Source organism: Hesperophylax consimilis, chromosome 25 (genome assembly GCF_061612785.1).
Source record: "Hesperophylax consimilis isolate HC1 chromosome 25, BYU_Hcon_1.0, whole genome shotgun sequence".
NCBI classification, from domain to species: Eukaryota; Metazoa; Arthropoda; class Insecta; order Trichoptera; family Limnephilidae; genus Hesperophylax; species Hesperophylax consimilis.
The window spans coordinates 21,986,301-22,008,816 of NC_142860.1; positions in this window are offsets into that span (position 1 = coordinate 21,986,301).

A 22,516-nucleotide genomic window follows, 5' to 3' on the forward strand; every position below is an offset into this window, starting at 1 on the left:
GTCAAAATGAAGAAAAAATGGGGGGACACTAAGAGCCTAAATTTATCATTTTTGATGTATAACTTTTTATTCGGCAATTTGCCGCCCGAATCGAATTTGTTTCAAGGCGGTGCACCACGTCGTGCAACATTTGGAATTGGGCCGCTAACAATAACAATCCATATGTAGAAGGCGTTAAGGTTTAAATTCCCGCTCAATACCAGCCGTCTGTTTTGATTTATGAAAGAAAAAAAACATCGCCTAAAAGTGTGTTTATTTTATTTTGCGAAGTCCAGGCACAAACATGTAAATGTTTTGCGATAATTTTCTAAAGAACTCAATTTCGTCTGTCTATATCAAAAATGGTGACCAGATAACTCATCAAAATGACAATTCAACACACTTTTAAAAAGTGATATAAAGTAATGAAAAGCGATGAAATAAAAACTAGGTTACGTTGGTAAGGTTTATATGTTAGTTTTGCTCTCATCACTTTATATCATTTTAATGGATGTTTAATTTTTTTAAGATAATATTTAAACATTGTAAAGCCGAAACGGTTATTTAATGAAGTTCCCTCGATAGAAAAAAATCGCAAGGTATGCTCCGACGTATGAAAAAATTCACAGTGTATCTTTAACTGCAACTTAGACATTTGTCAAGAGATTTTAGTTCGATTTGTGTTTTATTGAAAACTAGCTGACGTGTACTTTCTATAAATATAATATGCATGTATTATATATATATATAAACCTTCCGGAAAAAAATCTATAAATAGTGGTGAAAACCTATCAAAATCCGTTTCCTAGTTTAGAAGAACTAAGCTCAAATCGACAGACGCTGATAGTGACTTTATTTTATGCTGTTTAGAGATCTTCACAACTTTCGTTTAGTTATTATCTTTTTTAATATTCTCCCTTTCAAACCATCTTCTTCTTCTTTTTGGACGCTTACTTTGGGCCTTAATGCGGGATTACCGGACTTACTGGACGGGGAAAATAATTAGATTAAAATAAACAGTAAAAAAATTAAATGTACTCATTTTTAATCGTGTTTGTGGCGCTCGCCGTAGCGGAAAAAATATGTGCATTCATTTCCAGCCAAGATCAACGACCTACAGGCCTTTCACCAACCAACATACACTCAGCGTGAGATGGGAGAATAATAATTGAAGAGAACCTGTTGCGGGTGGAATAACATAGGCGAAATTGGAGCAAGCAGCTCCTAATAACGCGTTACGTTAAGGTACTGTACTTGTCAAACCAACTAAGGGCCCGAGGCGGGTCCCGTTTTAAAATCGGATGCCCTATGGCCCTGTTCACACCTAAAAACGGATCCGTTTTAAAATCGGATCCTACTCTACGAAAAAAAATAATTGTCGATTCAACTAAAATATTTTATTTGCTCATTTTTCAGTAGACGATTGTGCACAATGGACGACGATGAAGCTCTTGTTGTCATGTGGTACTTATTGAAAAGAAGGAAAAAAGTGAAAAAAAAATTGGGTTCACCCAATCATAGCTGAAAGATTTTCTGTAGGAACTTTCCAAGTGTTAATTGGTGAGTTGAGAAGTGATGAACTAAAGTTCTTTAATTATTTTAGAATGTCTATCACTTCCTTTAACCATCTACTGAAACGAGTTTCAGAGAGCTTAATATATCAAAATACAAAATTGAGAGAGTGAATTTGTCCTGAAGAAAGGCTATCGATATTTTTAAGGAAAGTTAGCAATAAACAATAACAACTCAAATATTTTTTATTATGTGTTTATTAAACTAATACGCTCTTCCGTGCATTGTGCATCTCATTTAAACTTCAAAAAAAATATTTTGAAACAAGTTGATCATTTACCAAAATCTTTTCTTTGTTTTTCTTCTAATTACCCAAAATTCGGCATGAATAAACACAAAACTTCTCGCCAAGCCGATAATTTTAATGAATTATTTTTATACCCTTCTGTCGTTTTATCCCACAGCACAACTCTTTCTTCGACCAGTGGGATTAAATTTTCGGGATTTATTTCCTTATCCATTATTATAGTTTTAATTTATTTACTTAACAAAATAACCAAATACAATCACGCAGCGTGCCTGCTTCTTTCCGACTGGGAGCGGGCGGGGAGGGGTCGGGGTGTGGCGGGACTCTACCGGAACGACTAGGCTGTAAGTGTGAACATCTCCATACAAAACTATGAGCGAGCGAATTCCGGCACGATTTTAAAACGGACGCACTGCGCTGGCGATCCATCCGACAAAAAATGCCGGTCCGTTTTAAAATCGTGTCGGACAAATGTGAACAGCTCCGTGCATCCACTACAGCCGCTAGGGCATCCGATTTTAAAACGGGACCCGCCTCCGTTTTAAAAGCGGAAGTGGGGACGGGCCCTACCGACCTACTGACTAATAGATAATACTAATAAATCAAAACGAAACATGAAACAGATAAACAAAAAGATAACGGTCTCAACTGGGAATCGAACCCTGTATATCTGACTTACCGGAAAAATATCTTTATCCACTCAACCATTGGAACCAAGTTACTATAATTTTTTTGACAATCTCATATTTCAAATTCAGAATTTATTTAATACTCAAAATAGTATAAAATAAAATCGCTATCCGCGTCTGTCTGTTTGTGCGCTTAGTTCTTCTACACTACGCAACGGATTTTGATAGAATTTTGACTGTCACTTAGAGAATTTCTTTCGAAAGGTTTACATATATGATACATGCATTTTATATTTATGGAAAGTAGATAAAAGTCAATGTTTTATCATCAAGACGTAAAACTATATTTGCGGGCACTACATTCCTAACGCTGTCTAAACCTCATGAGATACATCAAAATAATGTACTACGGAATTGTATATCGTAAAAAGGCCTACAGATAAGTCCTTATTGATATGTGTCTATCTCTTAAGGATAACCCCTAGCAACGCCGGGTAAACGTCAGCTAGTTAACAATATAATCTTATAACTAGTTTTTCCCATATTTTTATCAGTTATCTTTTTAAATGATTGCAAAGTTCTGAATAATTGGTTTGTAACCTAGATAGCGTCTCGGATAAACTTACGCGATTTTTATTTATATAGGATACCTATTGACTTCTTATTTCTTTATTAAAGCCATTTTTATTTCCTTTTACGTACGAATAGTAAAAATTATACATAATTTATTATACGTAACTAAACTGCTTTAGTAACAATTTTTTTTTAATGTTGAAAAGAATGTGACTTTACTGGGGTACCCCGTTCTAAGGTCACATTGAACATGGTTTTGGGTGTGTATTCTTTTTTTTTATTTTTTATTTAATATTAGAAAAAATATTTTTTACATAGATAAATACAGGATATTAACGAGATATAAAACAATAGAAATTATAGCCTTTCCTCACCATAAAGAGACAATGCTCTTGTGTTTGGTGAGGGAATTCTAGTTCAATTATGTACATGTTAGTATTAAAGTAAATAAATTATTTAGAAACAACACAAGATTTAAACAATATTACTTCTAATGTAAGTAGTGAACGTATTTTGAACTTATAATAGTTTAAGGTAATTTTTTAATTTAATGTGAAATTCCTGAATGTTTTCGATATTTTTTAAATTTAATGGAAGGTTATTAAAATAAATTATGCCTAGATAAAGATAGGTATTTTGAATGAGCTTAGTGTTAAATTTATTAGGTCAAGTTTTTTTTTAAAGTAAGTTTTTTGTAAGTGTGTTAAAATATTACAAGAGGAATATTATAAAGCAGTACATCTAAAAGTAAAAAAACATAACATAGCGTTAATGAAACTAAATACAAAAGCTTAAAAATTAAATGCAGCCTCAGAACAAGAAACCCTTGTGAATAAATACCTATAAAATAATTTTATATTTTTTATAGTGATAAACTAAGAAGCCGACGTGGCTCAGTGGTCCATAGCGTCTGACCGGACATCAGAAGGCGCGAGTTCAATTCCCATCGGCGGCATTTATTTTTACTCGAGAGATATTTTCATTTTGTATTGATATTACAGGTGAATAATTATTGCTTATAATAATTTATTACTTATATTATACTTTGTACCTACATCTTGTACAAACCTTACAATTGAAATCTTAAGTAGGTTGTAACACTGTATTTATATTCTTCTTTTCCGTGTCCATAGTCCATATTTTAATACTTCTTTATAAGTCTCTATTGCGTGAGGAAGGATATTAATTGATTTTATAGAGAAACTAGTGGATCCCCGCTATTGCTAATGTCGTTTTTGGGTGCCTCCGACTTTTTCCATCATTCACTACGTGGTATACAGTATGTTACTAAAAAACTACATGACATCGACTATATTTCGAGTACATATCTCATTACGGTGTTGAGGTATTGTGTTAAGTATACCTCGGGCGTCCACAATTTATTCTACCATCAACATCTCTAAACACTCCTGGCACTAATAACAATGAAGTTTGAAATTTTCAGCCATATCGGTCGACTACTTCTCGAGTTTTGCGAGTACAAACATACGCAGGCTGGTTTTTCATATATTATAACGAACAAAAAAACATTGGAAAAATCTCGAAATTTCCTCAGCAGTTTTATTAAGGGGGGGCTAGGGTTAATTCGTACGAAAAAAGGCATTTTTTGAGAATTTTTTGTGACAACACATTTAAAATTTCTTTATTAGATCTAATAGGACAGTAAAGTATGACATTTTAAGAATGTTGTATAAAATTTTCACGGAGAAATATTTTAAAAAAACACGGCAATGGCAGCAATTATTCGGACGTGTCTCAAAAAAAAAGTAGAATGGCGGTGCCCCTCATAACTCGGTGCTGGGTCATCTGAAATCAAAAAATTAAAGTTCATTCGTTAGATAATAGTTTTTCCCAGGTAACGCTGGGAGGGTTTAAAATTTAAAAAAAAACTCTCCAGCGTTACCTCGTAAATTATGTACAGAAATAGTTTTCAAAATTTCAAAAGGATCGGTGCAGTAGTTTTGAAGTTATGGCGGTCACCGACTTTGAAAACGTGAGTTGTGGGAAAAACGCTATAAAGTTTTGAACACTAAAAAATCTGGTATTAAACGTTTATAAGCAAATTTTATCGGCTTACCTCACACTAAATCATCAATGCCAGGTTAATAAAGGATGTTGCTATCATCCATGATGTCTAAAGCACCTTTTTGCTCCTGTCTACGACGAATCCTGCCTTCTTTATTTTGTCTCTCAGCTTCCTGCTCTGCTCGGCTTATACGTATGGTCGGGTAGGGATTAAAATCCGACAGGTATAAAAATACTCGTAACTTCGTCAATTTTGCTCCAATCAACTTGAAATTTGAACACAATATTCTTAACATATTAAGCATTTATTTTTAAAAAATTTTAAAAAATGCAAAAATTTTTTTTTTAAAACCCTAGCCCCCCCTTAATGACTGACACATTCTTTCTTTGAAACTCCAAAATAACTTCTGCGTTTATTTATTTTAGTGTATTTATGTTGTCTTGTCTTTAATATAATGTTGTCTTTCCCGAAATGAGTTTTGTAAACTCACTGGGAATAAAACATTATAAATTTGTTATCATTTTGTTGTGTATTATCTTATAAAATAAAATAAGATAATTGTTTGAGAGACATTAAATTCACGGCATTAAAAACATAGTCTGGCGGGTTCTTATAGGGAATTGATTTTTTAAGAGGAAGCTACAAGCCAAATATGTATATTTTTGGTATACCTTATATCGTAGTTAATAGGCATTAAAATCGCTTGACAAACGGAGTCTAGAATCGTTCGATTTCAAGCAAAAAACTGGTTTTTATTTATTTTGTAAATAATTTTATAAGAAAGCAAAAAAAAGTGAAACTGTCACAGATAATTTTAGCTATAATACTGTATTTTTTAAAAGTTGTTACCTTTATGCGTTCATACATTTCTACTGATAAAATATTTTCTTTAGTAGTTAGCATTTATAATTTTTATTGAGTAATTTATTTTTTATTTGTATTCTGCACAAGCGAAGCGATAGGAAAACCTTCCATTTATCGAAAGCATATTTTGTGGTATTCATAATGTGCACCAATTCGTTATAAAGAATAATCAAAATAGTGATTTGGCATTAAGTTTCGCCTTAAGTGATAAATTGAATATGTCCACTGACTTGGTGTAATTATTTTTCTCCATAAGTATTCTGGGGCATGGAGGAATACATAGGAATCCAAGAGCTTAGCAATGCAAGTCATTCTGGACTATCAAATGCATAATTTGGAATTTTATATAGAAGTACCGATTCGGTAAAAATCCTTTCGTCTTTCTTGATACTACTAATTAAAATTAATTTGTTGGAAAATAAGGAAATTTATTTTCTACTGGTTGAAGTCCCCTTTGTTGTCCGGGCTCTACGCACAGTTTTTAACGGTATTTTTTTCGTATTTTGAACGCACTTTTTTGATGTTGATGAAAATTTTCATCAACGGTTGGATATAATTATTATTATTGACGCACCCGGCGTTACACGCGCACTATTCATTTTTATTATGCAAAAAGGGGTTAGGGGTGGTTTAACGAAATTTTATGTAGACAGAGACCATCCTCTTGTTTTTAGGGATAAAACTGTAGATATGTATTAAATAACAACAACAAGAAACAGAATTTGAACAATTCATCAAATTTCAAAGTTCTATGAAGGTTCTATTCATATTCTGTTATTATATCATTACTGGCCAGCTGTTTCACGAAACTGAAATAATTATAGAACTTGATTGGAACTTTCACAGAACTTGCAAATCACGCTTGAAATTTGATGTATTTTTAAAATTTTGCGAAACAACCCGTCCTAAGTATAAATAAATACAGGGTTTTCCAATAAGAGGTGTTATTTTAATATTCAATCGTAAAAGATCAATGGTTTCGTTGCTTGTGTGGCACGTAGCGCCGTCTCGTTGAAAATAAACGTTTTTCAGATCAATACCATCCAATTCCGGCCATAAAAAATCGTTAATTATCTCTCGATAGCGCAATCCATTCACCGTAACTGTTGCTCCAGCCTCATTTTCAAAAAAGTAAGGTGTAATGACTCCGCCGGACCATAAACTGCACCAAACAGTCACACGTTGAGAATAAAGAGGCTTTTCAACAATAACTCTTGGGTTTTCCGAGCCCCAGATGCGACAATTTTGCTTGTTGACGAAGCCACCGAGGTGGAAATGGGCCTCATCACTCAAGATGATTTGCATTCGATTCACTCAAGTGAATTTTAATAATTTCAATGCGTTGTTGAAGCGTGTATCGTTCCATTTTTATTAAGGACGTAGTTTTTACATCTACCGAAATAGCGGGCTATTCAAAATAACACCGCTTATTGGAAAACCCTATATATTTGAACAAAGAGAATCAAATACATACTTGGGTCAGGTCATGGCGAGAGTAAAGTGAGTTTTTGAAAAAGTGATGTTTGAAAAAACAAATCACTATAACACTTTTGGCCGTGAAAATCTCAAATCATACCAAATTTTATGTTTCCTACTTTTCCCCCACCTTGTACTTTGTTGTTTCCGTAATATTAATAGTAAGCTACAAGCCAGAAATGTGTATATTCTTGGTATACCTTATATTGTAGGTAATAGGCATTCAAATCGCTTGACAAACGGAGTCGAAACGTTCGATTTCAAGCAAAAAACTGGTTTTTACTTATTTTGTAAATAATTTTATAATAAAGCAAAAAAGTTAATCAAGTGAAACTGTCGCAGATAATCTTAGCTATAAAACTGTATTTGTTAAAATTTGTTTCCTTTATGCGTTCATACATTTCTATTGAAAAAATATTTTTTTGTAGTAGTTTGCATTTATATTTTTTATTTGTATTCTACTGAAGCGAAGCGATAAGAAATCCTTCAATTTAACTCAAGCATATTGTTTGGTTTTCACAATGTACACCAATTCGTTATAAAGATTAATCAAAATAGTGATTTGGCATTAAGCTTCGCCTTAACAGAAATCTTTATAAGAAAGATATACGTTTTGCCTTCCTAAAATTAGCAACAAAAAGAAACCTGTAATTTTTACACAATTCTTTGTTGTGTATTCTGTATAAAAAATGTATAATCTAAAAGAAAAAAAGATCTGTATTCTAAATTATTGTTCTAGAAATGTGAAAGGTTTAACGACCTCATTCGGCCATGACACGATTTTTCTCGATTACGAATTATAATCTTTTTTTTGTTTATAGCTCAGACATTTATTTACGCTTTACGAGTCCTATACAAACTTACATGCAAACTTAACTAGCTGTAATTTCTTAGTTAATGCAACTTTTTTTATTCCCATAGAATTCCATTATGACTCAATGAGCAATATGGCTCATTGATTTATCTGCGTAAAAGCAAGAAAAACAGACAGCGTCCATTTATACGTAACGAACAGTAAAAACTAACCAACCATCACGCCGTTTTCGCTGAGGGGTAGGCAGAGAGGACGGACCTCCATTTGGCCTTGGTATACACCCATTACCTCATTCACATTCATACATACTCTTCTATTATTCTGACTCTTGACATGGCCCGACTCAAGTATCTGATTGACTTGATCTTGCCACGTCTTGGGCGTCCCCGACTTCTAAGCATTCCTTTCTTAATCTTACTCATTACTACGCTTTTCAATAACATAAATGGTAAGTTTGCATTCAGAAAGAAAAAGAAGATTAATGAAGATGGTTTATAATTTTATTTAAATTTGCCTATTTAAATAAAATTAATATTTAAATTCACCTTTCATTTCTCAATAATTTTAAATGATGGCCAAGAACAGCCTTGAAGGGTGAAAGCCAGAAATAATGGAAAAAAAAATATTATTTGACTTTAATAACATAAAAACTATAAAATTACTATACACGTCTCTGGTTAGAATTCAGGTTTAATACAATTCAACCATTTGTTGTCCTCATTTCAACTCTCATTGTTTACAAATTGAAAAAATTTAAAAAAAAATTTTACGTTTTATTAATTTCAAAATTGGTATTCCTATTATTGAAATCAATTATGTCAATTTACGCAGTAAACTTAACTTATCGAAATTATTTCAAAGGCGAAAAATATTTGATCTCCTTTTATTATATAAAATTGTTCATTCAAGGTTAGACTGCCCTGACACTATAAATTTGCTATCTTTACATATACCTCCAAAATATACTAGACGGAATATTTTATTCTACAACAATAACTTCGCTACGAATTCTGTGTTAGGAAGAATACATAGGTTGGGCAATGAACTAAGTGATGTCGCTGACATATTTAATTTAAACTTCAATACATTTAAAGCCAAATTAGTCCACCACTTTTTAAATGTAAATAATGTATGAGAAATCATTATATTTTATTTCAATTTTCTATTGTTTGTTTTATACTGTTGTTAAAAATTAAACTTGTAATTGTTATGTTCTTAAAAGCCCTATAGGGCGTCAATAAATAAATAAACAATAAACATATCCTAAGGCACAAAATGTCTCTGCGAAAGTGGATTAAAACTACTAATCATTTAAACACATCGTGAAAATTTGTTTGTAAGCTTATAAAATATTGTTGTATTTCCAATTGAACTGGTATCATTTCCTATAAGCCATGTAATGGGACCGGAATGAATTTGAATATCATAACCTAAAATAAATAATAAACCGCATATCTCATATTCCGCATTCTATAAATAAGAATACATCCCGTCACGACCAAGCCCAAATTTCGAACAGGTATTAAGTAGATGGGTAATCAGTCAAGTTGTGATTAGTTGAAAATAGACATGGGAATATCGAGAAATGCATTTCGAAATTATCGAAATAATTCAATTCTAAAATTAAAAATATTCGAATGTAATAATACTATAACACAAAATTCGTCTGATTGAAAGTACTTACCGACATAGTTGAAGTGTTTCGAAAAATGTATTATGAGTTCAAGTGTTACGTAGACCAGTGTTCCGCAAAGTGTGCTCCGCGGCATACTGGTTTGCCGTGGCCATTTGTAAGTGTGCCGCGAGTCCCGCGTCACTTCTCACAAAGTGCTCTGTAAATCGGTCTTTGCTTTTCTGTGCGGCGCGGCGGCCGGAGGTGGCGTGGGTGGGACTCGATCGCTGCGAAGTGGCCGTGTGCTACGCCGCTACGTTAAATTATCACGTGTGCTTACACTACATAAGTGGGGTGCTATTGCTACATTATCACGTGATTGCGCACGAGCTATCGGGGTGCATGCGCGTGACAACATAACATTACGAATTACGACGGCGACGTTGCGCCCGCTTGTTTAGTAGTCATTCGTTAATGCTAGTGTTTGGTTGGGTCGTCGCGAACTTAATTGACTTTATTAATTGCAAATCTTTTTAAAAAAGAAGAATGGGTAGCAAAACTTGCATATATGGCGGACATATTCGCTCAATTAAATGAGCTGAACAAAAAAATGCAAGGAAGAAATTGTAACATTTGAACGTCTTCAGACAAGATTGAAAGCTTTCGCGCTAAGTTGGTGCTATGGATCAGCCACGCTACCAATGGTAGTAACAAAATGTTTCCAAATGTCATGGCTGCCGATTCAGAAAAAAAAATGCAGGCTTTGATAAAACACTTAGAGCTGTTAGCAGAAAAAATGAACTAATATTTTCCTAAGTGTGACCTGCAACCTATGGACTGGGTAAGAAATCCATTTTCGGAAAGCATTTCCCTTGGACATTTACCAATAAACGAGCAGGAAGAATTCATGGAGCTTAAAACTGATCGGACACTAAAATTAAAATTTTCTGAAACAGAGTTAGCTCATTTTGACTCCACGTAAAAAATAAGTATCCACTGCTGTCAAAGCGAGCTATTGCAATTCTATTACCATTTGCCACGACCTATTTATGCGAACTGGGGTTTTTAACTCTCACAACGATAAAGTCAAAAAAAGAGAACGCCTGAGGACGATCGACGAAGAGATGCGAGCAGCGTTATCAACGATTGTTCCAAATTTTGATCGTTTGTGTTCAGTTAAACAGGCTCACATTTCGCATTAAACATCTTTTCTTGTTATATTGATTTTAATAATAAATATGAATAAAATATTGTTTTTGGTAAATTTTGGTTCGGAGTGGCCACGCTTATTACGAATAATTTTTAGAAAAAAACTTTAGATATGCCGTAATTACTATAAAAGGAAACTTTTTGGCTTGGTGGCGGCGGAAAAATATGCATTTTAATTATCAATTGGGTAAAATTAAAATTCCCTTCTCGAACCGATTCGGTGACAGTTCGCGGTCATTCTGTCACTGTTATGTGATAAATATCAATCATAATTACACAAACCCGGCTAGACAAACCCTGCTTTGCCAAACAAACCATTCAAAACCTGGGATGTTTTTTTAAATTATGATGACATGCAGCTTTCGTAGTTGAACCTCAAAGTTCGCCGTTATTCGTAATAAGCCTAGCCAATCCTATCCAAAATTTACCTTGTTTTTTTTTCTTTGGTGTACCGTTAAAATTTCTTGATTAGTTATGTGTACCGTGAACATAAAAAGTTTGCGGAACACTGACGTAGACGATGCATTTCAAAAAAATGTGAATATTCTTGGTATACCTTATATTGTGGGTAATAGGCATTAAAATCGCTTGATAAACGGAGTCTAGAAACGTTCGATTGCAAGTACAAAACTGGTTTTTTATTTATTTTGTAAATTATTTTATAAGAAAGCAAAAAAGTTAATCAAGTGAAACTGTCACAGATAATCTTAGCTATAATACTGTATTTTTTAAGTTGTTTCCTTTACGCGTTCATACATTTCTATTGAAAAAATATATTTTTTAATTGTTTACATTTATATTTTTTACTGAGTCATTTATTCTTTTATTTGTATTCTAATCAAGCGAAACGTTAAAAAAACCTTCAAATTATCTAAAGCATATTTTTTGGTATTCATAATGTACACCAATTCCTTATAAAGATTAATCAAAATAGTGATTTAGCATTACGCTTCGCCTTACAGGGAAGAAGGTAGGGTACGTGAAAAACGTAACAATTTTTTGTACAACGCTTCTCTTGAGGAAATACAAAATTTGGAAAACTAACCTAACAAATTATTATAAAAATATTAAATTAAACCAAAAACACGATTACGTAAAACGTTTTCATACTTAGGTATAGTACATCTATTGTTATTATTTTTTCATTTATATTCTTGGTTTGGCCGAGGATTGAACCCTCTTCCCCAGGGATTAAAAACAACCATGGGTAGAACCGATATTAATTTCGTAAATTAAATGCTGTAATCTCAACAAGTTTCAGATAAATATGTATATGGCTACGAGCGTGTGCGTAATTGTTACCAATAGTTGATTGCTTGCATTGTCACCTTCAGCCGGGATATATTTTCCTGAGTGTGTTTAGTGTGAATACCGCAACAAGAGTCCCAACTGCTCCCAGCCATCTGGAGCCCGTGAGACATGGCATCCCCAATCGGGGTATGTTGTTAGGCGGAAGGTAGTGGGGAGGGGAAGGAGATGAGGAAGATAATGTTGGGAGATGTACCTGCCTATTCAGACCTGGTCACCAAACACGGCTTAAGCCATTTCAAAGAATGCTTCAATTCTGAATGGTGGTCTTACACCAGGGCGATACTGAGAGTATTTTCATTCTGGAACGTTCCGCAAATATATAATTTTAAATGTGAAATAACACAAATCAATTAAATCAAATTGACTTGCGCAAGCCGGGATTTGACCCCGCGACCTTCGGATTGCTAGTCGATAGCCTCACCTCTCAACCATTTATTGCGTATTTAATATTAGTTTACCGATTATTTCAAAACTTCATTCTCAGTGAGAAAGACGTAGCAATTTGAAAATAGTTGCACTGACCTAATTATTCTGCACAGAGAAAGCAGTGCAAATTTCATTTCACGCGAGCGCCTTCAGAAGTTTTACTATTTTCATATTTTTAATATTTATCAAGATTTATTTCAAATTTCGATGCAGTGGGAATACCTATTACGAATATTTAAAAAAGATTTTTCCCATCACTATGTTGTACCATAGGTACATTTAATACCGTACTACTTACTAAAAACGTGATTTTATCTGTAAACGTGTATTGTTATACGTCAATTTTCTCCGTGCAACGGAACTTGCCACAAGATACCACATTCTAAAACCGGTCTTGCCAAATAGTGAATAACTTTTTGGCCTTTTCGAGTTTGAAAAGCGGTCCTCCTCACTCCGACAATAACAACTTTCTTAACGCCCAAGCTTACCCACACTAACTTGTGGCCCTAATAGATGCAATTTTGTAGATAAATCACAGATCTTGGTAGAAATTGACTGAAAAAAGAGATCCGTTGGAATGTTCGAGAGTTTTTTACGTACAGCATATGCATCATACATTGTCAAGATTAAACGTCAAACAGCTTTTCAAAATTCAAATTTCTAACATCAGATCGTTATTTACTTCCCGATCTGTCATTTACCTGTCTTCTTTCCCTCTCCACTACCTTTAGTGTCACAAAAAGCTCCAGTTAAAACGGCAGTTGTGCGGTGTTCACATTAAAATAGATTACACTATTTTCAACTCAATTCATTGTACCTATTATTAAAATTACAAAACTGTTCATTTGGATGCATTTTTAAATCTATATATTATGTTTGTTTGTTTCCTATAATACTCAAATACTACTGGACCGATTTCACTGAAAATTTCATATATTTTTCTTATTATTTCCAGGAGTGTTTAGATAGTGGTTTGAGAGAAAATTCTTTAGAATAATACTCAGTTTCCAGATACACTAGAATTCACAACCGCAAAACTTTACTCCAAACCATTCATAACCTCGAGCAACACCGGGTTCACGTGATCTATTAAATATAGAAATATAAACAGTGGGCGATAACTTCGCTAGTAGTAACTGAACTTGCCTTTTAAAGGCAGCTTCATATCCGAATAATTGATTCTGTTCAACATCAAGTTTGCTCTCCCTATCGGCATGACCATTGACCGTTGACCATTGACCATTGTCAAGTTAGTTCTGCAGGCTGGGAGATAGAATAGTACTGTTGGTGACGGAGATAACCATCGGGAACATAGAAATGAATGCTCTTCATGATAAATTATCTTCATGATAATTTCAAACTATCCACGAATCAGTCTGAAAAAATGTTATACGGATTTTCTCTTCAGTTATATCCGGGCATTTTCACCAAAGTTTGTACAAAGCGTTTTTATTATGCCACGTTTTTATTATGTAGAATATTGGAAAGTTGTATATTTTGAACATGCAAAATGTATTAATGAAATAATTAAAAACACTTTGTTTTTACCACTATAATCTTTATTAAAAAATCAACATGTTTTGAGAACGATGTTGTCTTCATCAGAACATTAAATGTACTAAAAACTAAATTATCAAGGATAGAAAGACAGGTGTGGGTAGAAATGGAAGTAGTTGGGGGTGGGGGAGAGAGGTGGAAAGGCTTAGAAGATCAAAGACAAAAAAATACAATGGAAATATGTTTAAAATTAGATAATTAATATTATTTAAATTTCTATCAAATGCACGGTTAAATTCAATTAGATGGTTTGCAAATTCCGAATAATTATTGCTATTTAGACATCTCATTATTAATTTACTTCATTTACTAATTAAGGACAACTGTCGAACCTTTATATAATTTTAATTAATTATTTAGATTAAAAGGAAGTGTGTTTTACAATATCCTATTTCTACATTTAATTAAAAGTCTGATTTCGTAGCTAATTTTATGAATGTAAGATTAATTGTTTATGTCTTAAATAGCTTTAATATTATATTTTTCAGAAAAATACACAGTTTTTACATCTAGTTCAACATTTTTGGCAAAGAATCCTTTAGTTTTATTCCGTGACCATTTTTTTAAAACTTTTATATAGGAATAGTTTTTCTTCCGACTTTATGTCCGGGTTAAATCTTCCCCATAGGAAAAACTAAACCCTTCCAAACACTTTTCCACAAATGATCATCTAGTCAATCCACATTATGCAAGTGCATTATATAAGCAAAATAAATACAAAACAATACAAGAACAACACGTCAACTCACCAGAGATCAAATGGGAAAATAATTCACCGACTACGAATATTTTGATATCAGAGGGTTCGGCTCGGTAGAACTTCTAACAGGGCCTATAAATCCTACTGATCCCTCAACATAAATATTTAAAAAATCTTTCGTAATCCTACATGTACAGAGTTTTCCAATAAGAGGTGTTATTTTGAATAGCTCGCTATTTCGGTAGATGTTACTTTTGAAGCTGTCATTTTTTGACATTTGACAAGTAAAAACTACGTCATTAATAAAAATGGAACGATACACGCTTCAACAACGCATTGAAATTATTAAAATTCACTTGAGTGAATCAAATGCAAATCATCTTGAGTGATGAGGCCCATTTCCACCTCGGTGGCTTCGTCAACAAGCAAAATTGTCGCATCTGGGGCTCGGAAAACCCAAGAATTATTATTGAAAAGCCTCTTTTTCCTCAACGTGTGACTGTTTGGTGCACTTTATGGTCCGGCGGAGTCATTGGACCTTACTTTTTCGAAAATGAGGCTGGAGCAACAGTTACGGTGAATGGATTGCGCTATCGAGAGATGATTAATGATTTTTTATGGCCGGAATTGGATGGTATTGATCTGGACAACGTTTACTTTCAACGAGACGGCGCTGGCGCTACGTGCCACACAAGCAACGAAACCATTGATCTTTTACGGGAAAAGTTTCCGGACCGTGTTATCTCTCGAAGAGGTGATCACAATTGGCCACCGAGATCTTGTGATTTAACACCTTGCGACTTCTTCCTTAGGGGCCAGGTGAAAGAAAAAGTCTACGCCAACAGCCCAGCGTCGATTCAAGACCTCAAAGATGGAATTCGTGAGGCTATCGAGGACATAAGGCAGCCACTTTGCGATTTGGTTATGGAAAATTTCATTAAAAGGATATGGTCCTGTAGGCGTGGTCGTAGTGGTCATTTGACTTCTGTTATTTTTCACTATTAACGGCATACCTTCCTCTGTATAATGAAATAAACATTCGATCATTTATATTAAAAAAATACAGTGTGTGGCAAGCCTACGCACGACGGAAGTGAAACTTTTAGTATTCGTCTCTTTCTCTTTTCATTTCATATTATTATTATTCAGAATGCTGTACATTATAGTTTTAAAAAGCATAAATTTATTTATAGGCGTGTTGTTAACAAATGAACGTTTAACTAGATTCCTAATATTGACATATTTATAAGTAGCATGTGATAAAAAAAAATTAAAAGTTATAAAAATATGTGATTCGAACCCGGGTCCTGCATAACGAGTGTCGAACGCTCTGCCTCTAGACCACGAGGAGAGGTATCTCGCGCGACGAGAACCGCGTATACAACGTGTACTCCTCAATTGACTTGCCCCGCTCAAATTTTCGTTTTCAAACACGGCAAATGAATAATATCACATAACGTCTCGTTAACGCTTTATATAGGGTTGAATCGAAGATATATCGGCAGTGTGAAGTCATATCTGTCGTTTTTCAAAATATTTCCGTATATTTGTCCGTTTTGGAAAACATCTATCGTGTTTTTACAGTCTCATACCCGTATGGAGTCTGAATTTGAAAAACATTTCTAAATTTTGAAAAACTCACTTACGGCTGTGTTTTTTGCTAAAAAAACTTGTCACGCACGTCTGCGAGGGTAATTAGTCGCGTTATCGGCCTTGATTAGTAATTTTAATGATTCAAAATAAAAATAATTAATCAAAATACCGAGCGACTCTACCGGCTCGATTTGTAAGCTATATTTCGACCAAAATATCATATAGGTACCGACCGTTACTTCTAGCCAATTACTCGAGTGAACACCTGCCGGTCTAGAGTCTCACTAAATGGATTTAGACATTTCGGGAGACTCTCGGTTAAAATTAACAAATTTATGTAATTTTTTACTACGTTATTACAAATCATGTAGATATCTTCTTATATGTATGCATGACAAAGTCGCAGCACGAGAGCATTTTATCACTTTTCCTCGTATTAAAAAAATCACAAAAAGAAAAAAAAAATAGTTAAAGCGGGGATCGAACCTCGGTTCTTCACGACGACAGTCGGGCGCTCTGCCTCTAGACCGCGAAGCTGAGTTTGGAGAGTGACCTAAACTAGGTATATAATATTAGCTAGGCTCCTATCGCGAAATGATCACGGTTTTTCGTGACGGTCATGAGTCGGTTTTACTCCGGTCCTCGAAAATGCATAACGCGCGAAAAGAAGTTTCACTTCAAAAATGGCATTTTTCTTTGAATATCAAAATAACACCTCTTATTGGAAAACCCTTTATGAAAAGTTAAAAATGATAAAAACAAATTTTGGCGAAAATGCACAGTTACTTGTGATGTTATAAACATCCACATAAATAAACGAACGTGCTCAAAAAAAAATTTTTGTTTAGACAACGACGGAAGATTTATTGACAGAAGGCCTGGAGTAAACAGATTCTCACGGGGAAGGAGAGACCGGAGGGACAGTCGAGTCTTGAACTTAGATACGTGGGGAGCTCCGAGAAATCAATACAAATCAGAAGTGTTGTGTGAAATTAGAGTTGATTAGTGAATTCAAATAGTGTTAGAAAGCTTTGTTGTATATTGAATTAAAGTGAAATATTATTGATCCGGTGCTTGTGTGAAGTGAAAGTGGTTCGACTCAGTGAGAAAACAATTAATAATAATGACAATAATAATAATTGGATAATTTGTAGAGCGCCGTTTTGTAAAAACCCACCTCAGGGGCGCCCGGTGTTGTGCAATCGCGATTGTGTTATAAAGTTGTGTTGATTTAAATGTGTAGTTCAAACTAAATTACTTGTCTTAAAAACATGAAAATAATAATAATAATGATCGCGTTTTTAAAACAGAGTGACCGTATATAAAGGCAGCAAGTTTTAATCGGGATAGGTTATTGATTTGGCGAGATGGCATTCTATCCACGGAGACCGAAAACCAGAGAATCAAATAGATTATTAACTGTGGGTTCGAATCCTAACAGATTAGGGAGGTACAATTTTATTTACAGGAATATTTAATTACCCTTTTATAAGCGTAGGGAGGAGGTCGAAAATTAAAGTGATTTAGCTATATAGTGTAACCAGGTAAGTTTCACACGAGGATTTGGAGGTGACTAACAGGGTGAGTTTTTTATATTATTTATTAAATTTCAGAGGACCCTTTTAATAATAGGATACAACCGAGGTACAGGAACCGAGTTTGCAACGCCTGCAACCCAAATAATCTTCCCATAAGAAGGAATACGCTAGACGCATTGTCAATCAGCTGTGAGTGGGAGACAGGCCAATGACCTTTTCATATATAGGCCGAGAGGCGCGGTGTACAGTCAGTCAAAGGGGAAGTTTTGCTAGCGTATGCCGTCCCAAATTGAAAGCGATCGGATGCAACCAGACGGAACAAAATGAAAACTTTCCTTCCGTTATTTGACCTTCTAATTTAATACTTTTCATCTATTGTTTGACTTTCTAAGTTACGAATTGGGATGCACAAAAACAAATCTAAAGTCGGAAGAGGGAGATGGTAATCTCCGAAATAAAACTACCAACCGAACAACTTTTCTCAACAGGTACCTTTCGAGAGGTAGGCAGCCTCTTTAAATTAAATGCAAAAAATCAAACCAATTATCCGTTTATACCTTACCTGAGAGGATAGGTATTCAGTAGGAGTTACCCATACCTAATACACGAGGATGCTAGTAACCTCATAAAATAAATACTGGAACCAAATATTAAAATACAGACAGTCCTCATCCCAAATTTGGCATATCGAGTAGACGTTACATATATCTCACATGATAATTGGCTGAATGGGTAGGCACACAACCTATCGTTAATAAGCGGGCAAAATGTCGACAAGATCGTCGTGTGTTATATATGTATTGACCTAGAAAGGGATGTAAATCCCCGACGACGTGGGAGTTACAATGTTTTCTAGAGGTGGCTCGTAACTTAGGACCTTACGTGTCACATTTTCGCGACTAGATTCGTGATAAAGGGATGTTATGGTTTTCCCCTTCTACACTCAGTAAAGTAGTTTATCCTGGAGGTGTTTGAGATTGGGGCAATTCTGAAATTGGTGATGAGACCTGGTTTTCTTTATTCTGGCGTGAAGGTTGCCGATTTGGAACAAGGGGAGACCCGGCCGGTTGTGATATCCAGACACGCAGATATCGATTGCCTTGTTCGAATTATCATCCATCAGTTTTGTTTGGTAAGCGGAGGAGCCAATCTTAACTTGAAAAAAATTCATTTCCTTTCCTCTCCTTCCCCTCCCAAAATATATACATGGATGGCGCCGACAACTAACACCATAAACTTATCGTATGTATATCACATATATAAAATCTAACACTTTATTATATTCACATTACCCTACGATAGGTAGAATCGAGTAGCTAGTGGGGGGAGAGCAGGCGACTTAGAAGATAAGGTTTATAAAATGGTTTTAAAACACAGCAGTAATGAATTCAACTCACTCTATCTCAAAAGAACCAAGGGATACCACACATATATAGATAACTAGGTTTCTAAACCGAGAAACAAAAACCCAACACAACGTTCGGTGAAGCCTTTTTATACTGAACCGTCACGTGAAATGAGTACGTTCAAGGTCGTACGTCACGTAGACAAACTAGGATGTACACACTTGAAGGGGTGTGTAATAAAGAGAGAGGCAAGGGATTGAAAGACGGCAGGGAGGACCTTCCTACCCCGGATATATACATAACCAAAGCCTTATGGAAAAGTTTCCTATGGGACTTACAGAAAATTTATCGTAGAAAGAAGAGAAGGTAAAGTTTGAAGTAGAAAGGACAGATCATTACATACTGTATATTTCAAGACTAGGTATTGTGATGTTGACTGCCTATAAGGAACACTGACTAAAGTGTTCATGTTTATATATATTGTAAATATTTCAGAAAAGTATGTTTCAGTGAAAGTAATTATTTTAATAAATTAGTCAAACGCACAGTAAAATTATTTACATTTTCGTTTTCGCATCCATAAAAATGAGTATTTGGAAAGTACCTGAAATGTGTTCCACTTTATACTTAGTTATTTAGATAGCTAATTTACCTGGGGAAATACTACAGTCAAACTAGTAGTAATAAATGTTCATTAAGTTGATACTGTACGAGAATTATGCCTGAGTAGTCGAATTGGCTAGAGTTGCGTTTCCCAATCTTTCTCTGACGCCCTCCGTGGTTGAGGGGTAAGGCTCTCGACTAGAAAATCGGAGGTCGCGGATTCAAATCCCTGTATGTGCTTGTAAAAGATTAGATTTAGATTATTTAATAGAAATATGGGGAAACACATACGTAACATACCTAAGTGATTTACAAACAATACAGAACAAAGTTATTAAAAAACTCTTCAATTATAACCCAGACACTCCAACAAAAAAACTCTATCAGGAAATGAAACTTTTGAAAATAAGAAAATTGTACGAATACAACATATGCCTTCTAATCTAATAAATCCAAAATGGACTTATACACACAAACACAACATTTAAACGAACTTCACAAGTACACGAACATTATACTAGGCAACATAACAAATTGTACACAAATACTGTAAGGACTGAAAGTGGAAAAAGAGGCATTGGCAACGAGGGTGTACAAATATACAATCTCCTTCCAGATAACCTTAAAACCAGTGGCGGCCGGTAGTCAAAATATGTGGGGGTTCACCGGATTACAACATCAAGTCATAAAATAAATTAAATAAAGGTACATACCTATTTATAAAGAAGTTCTATTCTCTGTTCATTTTGTTTAGCAAAGACCTCTATCAATGCTTAACACTGATAGTGCGTTCAGTCTGTCCTGGCTCAACGTGTTAAAAGATTTTATTCTTTTTAACGTTGAGAAACATCTTTAGCTTTCAACTGAGGTCATTCCAAAGGTCACGAATGGTGCACAAAAGTTTTAGTAATTTCACAGTCTCGGGAAAGTCTTCTAATAAACAAGTACTATAAAAAAGTTGTAAAATTGATAAAGCGCCGTTAGCTTTTGAAAAATCGTCGCGGGCGTAAATTGCACAGAGTTTACCTTTTAGGTACTGAACTTTATTTAGGAAGTCATACGTTTTAAGCGTCACATTGAAATCATGTTCTGGGAAATTTGACCTGTATCGATTTTTATTAAATAGCTCATTATGGTGTTTACCTTAGGCACGGTAGCCTGAATCCAATTGCATTCTGATGTCAACTTTTCCTAAAACCTTTAAGCTCAAAACTTTTTGTAAATGTAAATGATAAGAATTATGTTTTTTGATTTTTTCAGAAAGGTGAGTTACATCAGTAACACCGCTGATTGTCCAAACTGAATCAACATCGTAAATTAAACACGTAAAACAAAATAAACTATTCAATTGATCACATGCACAGAGCTACAATCTTTGTTATACATTGTTTTGTTAAATGATCGAGTAAACTTCTTCGATCCAGATTTGCACTCTTATTTTATTATCAGTTCAGGTTTTAGGTGGACCGGCATTTTTTATTATCACTTTGTTTTCAAAACTCGACCTATTATTCTTAATGTATTCCACATTCAAACTCATTCTTAATTTATACGTTGAACAAACACAAAAGTAATCATAAATTAGTATAACATGCAATTGATATGCCTTATTAATAATTGATATACAAGATCGATATAACCTGCAATTAAACCTCAAAACTTTCTCAGAGTAAGAAAAGTTTTAAATTCAAGAGACAATGCCTGGCAACGGCGAGTACTGACTGAACTGATAATAAGTAATCTGACCATCACTCATCTCTTAATGACAAGTTTTATCCTGTATGCTTGTATCGAAGAAGCGTAACATTCGCTGAAAAATAGCAGATGGTAAATTGAAACAACGATATCGACAATAATATCAAACATACGCGTTTTAGTTTAACTTTCTACTGAATAAACCGTTCCTTCTGATGTGGTGGTAAAACTCCGAACGCCGTTCTTGATATGGTATTATTTGCAAAGAATAGTATGTAATGGTATGGACCCACGCTTTCGACTGTTCCACAGAATATGCGACAAAGCAGTTAAATTTTGGATCGCAATCGAAAACGAACTGCTACGAACATAGGCACAAGTCAAAGTCGGTCTGCAAGTTAAGCGCGCTTAATAAGTAGGTACCTTTTGAATGAGATATTATAACCGAACCGAGTTTCGTATTGTGATTAGCCATGTCGGAAATCTTGTTGGTTGTTCGGCGCTCGGGAGCACATATTAGCTGGCCGCCACTGCTTAAAACGGAGAGTATAAATGTATTTTTAAAAAAACTTTTTAATCTTAAGTTATCAGAACAAAATGAAAACTACTTGTATGTACTTATTTAAGTTAAGAAAGTGAAAAGTAAATTCTTTTAACTTAATAAATAAATAATAAAAAAAATAAAAAAATAAAATAATTTTTTTTTTATTAATTTGGGTTATTTCACAATGAACTCATTTAAAATC